Source organism: Tympanuchus pallidicinctus, unplaced genomic scaffold (genome assembly GCF_026119805.1).
Source record: "Tympanuchus pallidicinctus isolate F22 unplaced genomic scaffold, pur_lepc_1.0 scaffold21, whole genome shotgun sequence".
In the NCBI taxonomy this organism is placed as follows: Eukaryota; Metazoa; Chordata; class Aves; order Galliformes; family Phasianidae; genus Tympanuchus; species Tympanuchus pallidicinctus.
This window is the reverse complement of record NW_026294733.1, coordinates 9,578,844-9,588,385: the sequence shown is the minus strand read 5'-3', so window position 1 is coordinate 9,588,385 and position 9,542 is coordinate 9,578,844.

Here is a 9,542-nt window from a genome sequence, read left to right as displayed (position 1 = left end):
TAGGCAGCCTATTTCACTGCTCTGCATTCCCACCATTGCCATTCTAGTCTCATGTTGAGCAATTAATATAAGAGAAACTATTACACAAAGTGTCTGTAGTAACCCTTTTTATTTTTTTTTTTTTATTTTTTGTTTTGTTTTTAAAAAAGCTATCAAGGGTGATTTCTGACACACAGTGTCTTCCTTTTCCATGCTTAAACTCAACACTCTGTGTGGCAACACTTCTAACTGCTTGAATTCCTCATTCAGTCAATCTAGACACATTTAGTTCACTTAAGCAACCATTTCTAATCAGATGCCATGCATAAGTGGAAGAAACTTTCAGGGAGCAAAATTGCTGCAGCAGACAACCAGCGGTCACTGTATGCTGTGTCACCATCAACTTGCAAGATCAAGCTCTTGCAGGACTGTTGACCAATACCAAAGTCCAAGAAGCAAGATTCCTCCCATTGCTGCCAAGTATCCCTGTATTCGAATCCAAACAAAGAATGTAACCAAACAACCATATCAGACTCTACTCCCAACCATTGGCACTTTTGCACATGATCCTTGAAATATATTGAGTCAAGGTGGAGAAATTAAGACATGGACTTTGGCAAGGGCCCAGTTCCTCTTGGACATCTAAAACACAGAGATTGCTTTGAAATGCTCATGCCTAATCTGCTTATTTTCATTAAAAAAAAAAAAAACAAACAGATCCTATTAAAATATCTTTTTCTCTGCAGCAATAAAAAACCTCAAGCTCCACAGGAGATATATTATACAGCCTCAAGAGGGCAGCACAGTATTTCATGAATCACTTAATACAAAGGTAATAATGCTTTAACAAATAGCAGGCTGTCATGACAGAGTATGGTAGACTCACACAATAGTTTGGGTATAAAGGGCCTTAAAGACCATCAAGTTCCAGCTCTTCTGCCATGGGTAGGGACAACTCCCATCAGATGAGGTTGCCCAGGATGCCAAGCAACCTGGCCTTGAACACTTCCAGAGGCATCTACAGCTACTCTGGGCAACCTCTTCCAGTGCCTTAGCATAGAATCACAGAGTTGTTAAGGTTGGAGAAGACTCCTATGATCGTCTAGAACAACCATCAACCCATCACCACCACACCTGCTAAATTATGTCCCTCAGTGTCACAATCTTTCTAATATCCATCCTGAACCTCCCCTGGCACAATTAAGGCCATTCCCTCTTGTCCTATTGCAGGTTACCCTGGAGAAGAGGCTGATCCCCAGCTCGCTACAACTTCCTTTCAGGGAGCTGTTGAGAGCCATAAGGTCTTCTCTGAGCCTCCTCTCTTCCAGACTGAACAGTCCCAGTTCCCTCAACTGTTCCCCATAAGACTTGCGCTCCAGACACCAGACATCAAGGTTAGTTAAGAGCTTTGATTAAGCAAATTTAATTGAACAGAGATTATTGACAATATATTTATTACTTGCTGCCAGGCAGCTATACTGTGCTTTGCCTTCTTACAATTGTAAATAGCAAACATAAAATACTAGAAAAATATGAATTTAAAACCAACCAAACAACAAAAAGAACCAGTATAACAAACCTAGATCAATTTATTTCAAGCAACATAGACTACTACTCTGACCTTGCTATGGATTCTACATATTAAAAACACTGGACTTCATTAGAAGCCACTGCAAAATCATTTTCATTTCCACGTCATCAGGTAACATTCGGCCACGTTGAATGATGGTACAGTAATGTTTGTATTCCAGCTAGCACTCTGTATCAAATGCTAATTTTAATTATCATACCAAACTGGGGTAGAAGGCAGAAAGTTCCTAAGAAATTCACTTTTCACAGAAGGAAACTTTCAAAACAAGTTTGTATCTGAATTGCAGAGAATCGTTTCAACAAGTAATGAATTTGAATGCTAACACTATTGATACTGGGTTTTCATAGTACTGATATTTAAGAATCACAGAATGGTTTGGGTTAGAAGGGACCTCTGGAAGTCATCTAGTTCAGCTCCCTGCTTCAGAAGGGTTCCCTAGAGCAGGCTGCCAAGGACCACACTCCACACAACTTCTGAACAGCTACAGGGATGGAGATTCCACATACTGGTTTATCACTTTTTCTGTTCTTTTTTTTTTAATTATCTAAAATAAAATCTCTCTCACTCCAAAAGAATTCCTTCTTGAACTGTTTTTGAAATCAGTACAAGCTTCATCTTAAATCCTGTTAATTAAAGAGGAACTTATCTAAGAGCATTTCTACAATCTCTGCTTCTCAATATTTTTCTCACAATTGCAGTACATCACAAAATCCAAACTGTTTTCTAACACAAATGTTATTCCCAAACCCCAAAAAATGTCCCAAAAGGACACTTTGGTTGCACCAGCTAACTTCTGATACACTAAACTCATCGGGTTGCTGGGCCCTGCAAAAACTGGATATAATATCATCTAAAAGGTTGAATTCCTACCCTGATAACAAAAGTAATATGCGCTTTAAAAACAACAATAACAAAATTAAAAAAGCTCAGATAATTTGGTCAAAACGTATACCCTAATCCAATGCTTCCTACTCCAAGTGCTCTCTGCAATTGCACAATTCCTAAGAATTAAAGCAGGAAATCTGGATGCTGGGATCTCTGGTTCTTTCTGGTGATGTTTAATGCTGCTGCTTGCTCGAACACATGGCCTGCACAGAAGCAACCTACTGCCCTGCTGGCAATCAGTACACCATCTTCTCTCAGGATTCCAACTCAGAGCTTCAGCTGTGAAGAAAGCTTCTATTAACATATTTTTTTTTCTAACAGATTTCTGTTTCATCTACCCAGATACCTAGCAATAGTCAATTACATAAAGAAAGGAGACAAGATAGGATCCCTTTTGCACGTATGCTATTATATTATGGTAGTAAAAAAGCATAGGAGTGAGATATTCAGGAGTGGATGCTGTGACTATATTAGTCACCTGCACAGCACCAGCTTAGTCCTGCTGTTCTTTCACTCCCCAACCTCTCTTTGGTGAGATTCAGGGTATGCTTTATGTTTGACAAAGCAGGGACAGAGAATGTCAAGAGGCAAGTTTTGCCTCTCTGAATCTCAGTCCCCAAACCCAACCCTAGAGAATGTTAAGGAAGATAGAAATCTGCTTTGACACTTGCCAGATGTCAAAGCTTAAAACTACGTCACCTGAAAAGAAATAGCAGGAAGACACAGCTCTGATGACATTTTTCTCCATCCCCAGTGCACATGCTACACCAAGATTAGTGTTTTCAAGGGACTGGATATGCACTGAGCCTTCTCAGCTGGAAAGCCCTAAGTACTTTCTGGTCAGCTTGTGCTGTTTCAAAGCCACCCTGGAAGCAAAGCATAGCCAGATCAGTTCCTTGTGTTCACGTTTCATTCCAAGTGCCTGGAATATCCCTCCTCTTAACCCTGAGCTTCTGTAACTGGAGAGCTCAGTTTGTTTGCAGGTTTTCCATTGCATTATTTATTATCTTGAGAAAATCAGCATCACTAGGTCTAAAATTCACAGGAAAAGAATTAAGTGAGCCAAAAAGCAAAGCTTTTCACACTTACATAGATCTTACGTTCCTTCCCTAATATATCTAAATATGCTGTGATCCAAACTTTCAGCAAAATCTGGTGTCTGCTGGCTTCTATTAAAATCTTCTTGGAACAACTACCTAATAAACAAAAGGTTTATATATAATGAACAACATATTTGGCTGGAGAGTGAAAAAGATCGTAAACAGCTTTTGTAGCCTGTCCTCCAAAGTCTGAAAACAGAAAACAGCCTAACAGCCCCTAACACTCCAGTTATGAGAATACAATGGAAAGGAGATGGAGAAAGGTAGGCTCAAAACAAACTGAGATCTTAAGGCAAAATACAGGAGTCACAAAAATGATGTTGGAGTCTTGTTTCCTAACATGTGTTAAGATTTCTATCATTGCTGACGTTAATAATTGACATGAAATACAGTGAGAGTTAGATAACAGCAGGAACGCTCAGGCCAGGAACCCATTTCATTTTCTAGTGGTGTGAGGCACAGGGCAAGGGGGAAATACATAGCTTCATGTCAGAGATCATCTTGCTTCAATTTGTTACTCTCAAGGTATTTTGTATTGTCTAGAAAGAGGATTCTGGTTGTGGCAGGGAGCTGGAAAAAGAACAAGATGTGAATTTAGCGTCTGTGGAAGTGAGAATTAATAGCAAAACCCTGAGTTGGGTATAAGCTCTGCAGGTATTGTGCAAGCCTCATCATACAGCACTGCCATCTCACCCCAATTTATGACCTGGAACACTGCAAATTTTACTGCTTTTAGCTGGGACTGCAAGTTGTACCAAAGCATGCAACAATTTCATAAATCCAAGGGAAAGAGGTGAAAGCTCCAGGTTTCTTTAGCCCTTTAGCCTAGCACAGGTGCAACCAGCAGAAAATGTGATGACACACTGAAGCACCTGAGCCTGCAGATCACAGTGCCAACATTTGAGTTCAGGGGTTAAATGCAGTGATTCAGTATTCCCTAACTCAGAGTGCATGAACAAGCCAGGATTTGCTCTGCAGCACAAGCAAATACAGGAAGATGAGTTGAAATGGCTTTAGAATGGTTGCAGTTTACACTTTCAGGTAGGCAGACTATATCTTAATTTTTTACCACCATACCTAACAGGAGTAACATATTTAATCATTCACAGAGCTCCAGAAAATCTCAGCCAGCATGCACTGCTGAGATCAGGGGGCTCACGGTCCAGCTGGCCAGTCCCAAGAATTCACCAGGGTGAGGGTGTTCAGACTTTCACTTCTCTTCACACTGTCAGAGTCCCTGCATTCTGGTTCATACCACCAAAAGCCAGCTTAAACCAGAGGTGAATCTACTACATGATATAACAAACGGCTATTGCTCTTATTTGCCCTGTATGTTCTTATCTCACAGTTCACAATTAATCACCACCCTGGAAATCAAACACTGAAGTATTTGTACATTCTCTTTTAAAATACATTTGAATTTCCTTTTAGCTGAACTGCCCTGTCCTTCGCCACACCTGCTCAGTGCACCATTCTGCATAGCACACTCTGTACATACCTAGAGAGACTGATGAGTCATGCCAGACAGGGAACTTAATCACCACAGAAAGAATATGAGATCAAAAAGTGTGATGCAATGGAAGTACAGAGGGATGGTTGTTCATTAGCACCTAATCACATCTGTAAGTTGATGATATTTGCAGCACCTCTTAACTAGGTTCTGCTCTCAGTAACATGAAATTCTCGTCAGTACGTGACCATATAAATAGTATAAATTTAATAATAGTATAAATTTATACTAAGCACCAATGTCACACTGTGGAAAACTGTAAATCCAATCCCATCTATTTGGTAAGTATATGTTGTGCATCTATTTGTTGTGCATGTTTTCTTAGACTTTGTGATGGCTGAAATCTAGCTTGATCTCTTTCACTTGGAGACACTTCCCTCTTTGAAGGGATAATAATTGATTTTATGGGAACAGCAGTACAGATGAATTGGTCTCCTATCTAACATTTATAGGGAAGGTTGCCTTGGTATCAGCACAGATCACAGGTACAGTTGAAGGTACAGTTGGTTTCTCTGAATTGCCATTAAGCTCAGAGTACTCACCGGGTTTTAGAACAAATACATTAGGTTCCCAAGCCATCACTGTCCCTTATCATATAACCTCGAAAGGATTGCTCTGCTATCTTTCTCACTTTGTGATGTGATATCATTTGTTTGCAGGTACTGAAATGGTTTTGCCACTCTGTAATGTATTTATCCACTATGAATTAATAAATTGTATATTACAAACATGCAGATGGCTCTGGAGATTGTTAGGCTTCTTATGTGTCTACAGTCATATTACTGTGGCAAATGCTCTCTGTATATTTGTTTAAAAGAACACAATTTCCATGCAGAGAAGCCTAAAACTATCTAGAAGTGCTGAAAGCAAGACTCTGGGTGTTACAGATCTTGAAACTGATTCAATGGAGTTATTGTCACAAATGCAAAATTGAAGTCTAGCCCATTATCTCCTCAGGTCATTGCTATCAAATTTTCAAGAATATAGTTTTACCAATATCAGTGCTGAGAAAGATTAGCTTCTTTCAGGGTTATGAGCTGACCTTAGTCAGAAACTGTTAATCACAACTTGTATGGGATGGTGTACCCACAGTGTTTCTCTGCAGCCCGAATTCTATGATGCTGAAATCCAGCTTACTCTCTTCTACTTGGAGGCACTGCAACCTTTCTCTACAAACAGACACTGTTGTACACAACTTTCTTCTCTCTCCTAGAGGTGGTATTAACCAATAAAATTCAGAACTGAAAAAGACAAAATGTGGAAGAGAGAGGCACCACGATCAAATAAACCCTGTTTTCATAGGAAGAGGCTACTGTAGTGGTATGAAATACCACATATCCTCTGAACTGATACAGAGATTGAGCTCTGAGCCTGCTGGACTATGAAGGAAGGAAAATGAACTAATACTGTATCTGTATTCAATGTTTTATTGGCAGCTTGTCTGTTCTGATGATTTAACTGTTGTTTACACTGAAACCAACATGCAAGAAGATTATAGCCTGCGACTCCCAAGGGAGCATGCTGTGGAATTTTTGTATTCTGCACAATGTTATGGGTTAGCAACCACTCCTGTGTGCTAACACAGATCGCTTCAATCCCTTGTTTATCCTATAAACAAGAAAGTGCTCCACACTGTTGTCCTAAAGAAAACAGCTGAAATCTAAAGCAGCTTGGTCCTGTTTCAGCTGTCCCCAGACACCCTGCCCACCACGCGGGTTTGTGTTTCATTTATTTGTTAATGAAAACTGGCAGCAGATGCCACACTTTTATTGAACATATTAATCATTGAAAGAAAAAAATATTTCTGCTGCTCTGGCAACTCCTGCACTATGGGTAAATAGGGCCTACTGCCTTCCTGTTAACTCTGTATGTAAAGTAGAATCCCCTAAAGCTTGGAGGCATTATGCCACAGTATACTTCTGCTATAAGAATGGATGCTTAAATGCGGATTTGAGTAAGATCTGTAACCATCAAATTGGCTCCTGGTTCAAAACTCCACTGCAGTAATAAGAAATACATCTTGAATGCCTGTGACAAATAAGAATGCAGCCTTTATCCAGCTGCTAGTTTTCACAGAACAGCAGTAAGAAAAAGAACAGTTTAACACTCCCATTCTTGTCACTCACAGCGCTAAAATAAACAGTATGTGCTGAATGCCTGCAAGGCATTAGGGAATGACTGGTGCATACGCCACATATTTCATTCATAAATTTATGGCCACTAGCACATTCATTTTACTCATATTATTATAGGATAACATGACTGGAGGTGTAAGTGCATAAGCTACCATAGATAGAATCAGCCCCTAAGCAGGCCTCCTTCTCCCCCTCACTTCTCCTCCATTGGTTACATTTCTGAAGGTTCTCTTGGGGCAACTTTTCTCCACAGAGCAAGCTACTCTGCACCCTTGGTTTTGACAGGAACAGCTTACAGCTCGGGCTTGTACCTAAGAGCTCCAAACATTTAGCTTCATTACACTTCTGCTGATTTGTGCCACGCAGCAGTTACAGCACCTTACCTGTTATCCAGAAGATAGGATGGCACCATTTAGATGGGCCAACAGGTCTTAAGAAATACAACCTATTATCTTCAGCAGAGCTGCACTAATGCAGATGATAACCATATCCTCTATGTTCTCTTATTCCCACATTCAAAGCTTCAATGTGTTTCTGAGGAAGCAAGGTGAACCAGAGAAATGCAGTTCCCATAGCTATGGAGGTACCAAAGGCCAAATTAATCTTAGAGTGCAAACCTGAAAAATATTGTACTCACCAAAAAAACCTACTACTTATATGGAGTTTCTTTATCTCCCACACTGGAAAAAAAAGAAATCCCTGAAGTTGATCAGTTAAACTCAGTGGAGACATCAAGGAAAAAAGTGATCTTCTAGGTGCAGTTACAATGTGCTCTTGGTTACACAGAAGCACACACACCACTGATAACCAAGTCATCTGTGCTTCAGAATTACAGGAAATTATTCTGAGTACAACAGAGGAGATGACAAGATGTACCTGCAGGTGGTCTGTGCATTCTTGTCTACAAAGAACAAATTACCATGGAAAACATTTTAATACAGAATATTTTACCATAATTAAGCATCACTTTTCTCCTGTAAGCCAACTGCTGAATTCTTTTGTTAAGTCAGCCCTAGGAAGAATCATTTCAATGTACATCTTCATTTGTCTCTATAATCAATTCAGTATCAGTTATAATATATGAAGTACATTAGTTTTACTCTACTTTGAGAACAGGACCCATCTGTATCCAGTGTTATGCACATGTCCTCCTCCTTTGTCCTGGGCTAAAAAACAATGTAATATCATAAAAAACTGCAACAGACCAGTTTTATGGGCATGCTTACAGTTCTGGTGGTACTTAAGAGTGAGGATGCATTGCAGTGTCTCATTTTAGACATACTGGCAATAGATTTCCTCTTACATGGGAAATTTAGAACTTGTTAATTCTAATCGGTAATACAGTTCAAATCTCTCCAGCAGATACTGCATTTTCCATCCTGAAACAGGTGTTTTCTAGTGAGATGGGGCTCACTCCACCTTGGAGTATTAATATGAATTTGTGTACAGTCTCAAAATTCATAATTCTTCAGGTTACATCTTCTAGCTTTCCTCCATCCTGCAGGTTCACCCTAGGGGTGTAAATTTATTGCCAGCAGTATTTCTTAAATTAAAGACAGTGACAGTTGCAGTTCCTACAATAATAGTAATATTTCAGGTTTTTTTTCTTTCTACATAAATGAGTTTGATTATAGCAGAATGAATACAAAAGCTAGAATAGCAGTGCTATTCCTTATTAGTTCTTATGATGTCCATCACATGAAAATAGCTATGAGTTATTTGAGAACAATTCCTTAACAACTTTTAAACTAATTTTCTGGCATCTGCCAGCAGTTCACAGAAGATCACAAAAATTCTGCTATTTTTTCCCAATTTCTTCCCTAAAAAGCTTTGAAGTACTTCTGGAAAAGGGCCAGCGAATGAGATTTTAGACTAACAAAAGCTTTTCAAAACTCCAATGCAATCATATCACTGTGCCTGCTGTAGCTTCTGTTTGCTAGTCTAAAGCAGGCTGACCTACTGTTGTTGGTATGAGTTCATACAACTTCTGAACCTCAAGTAGCAAAACTTATAAATATTTGAGTATTCTTGCTTCGTTTGCATCAAAATTTGACATGCCTTATAGGAGACTGATTGCTGGAAGGTTGCTCACCCAGTCTTAAGTGTCTTAAGCAAGGAGTTGGAACTCATGGCATTTATCTATCTCTGTAGTTCCATCCTATTTTTCAATACCCAAAGTCCTGGCCTCAGTATTTAACTGATTCTCATAATGTTAGCTGCACTACTGCTATGGCTGCTAGGGAGATGTGAGTTTTAAATTTTTATTTCTGTCTTTCGGATATCTGAAAAGACGATGAAATTCAGGAGGGAGATGAAAACTATGTGAAAAGCAGGCAAAAAAT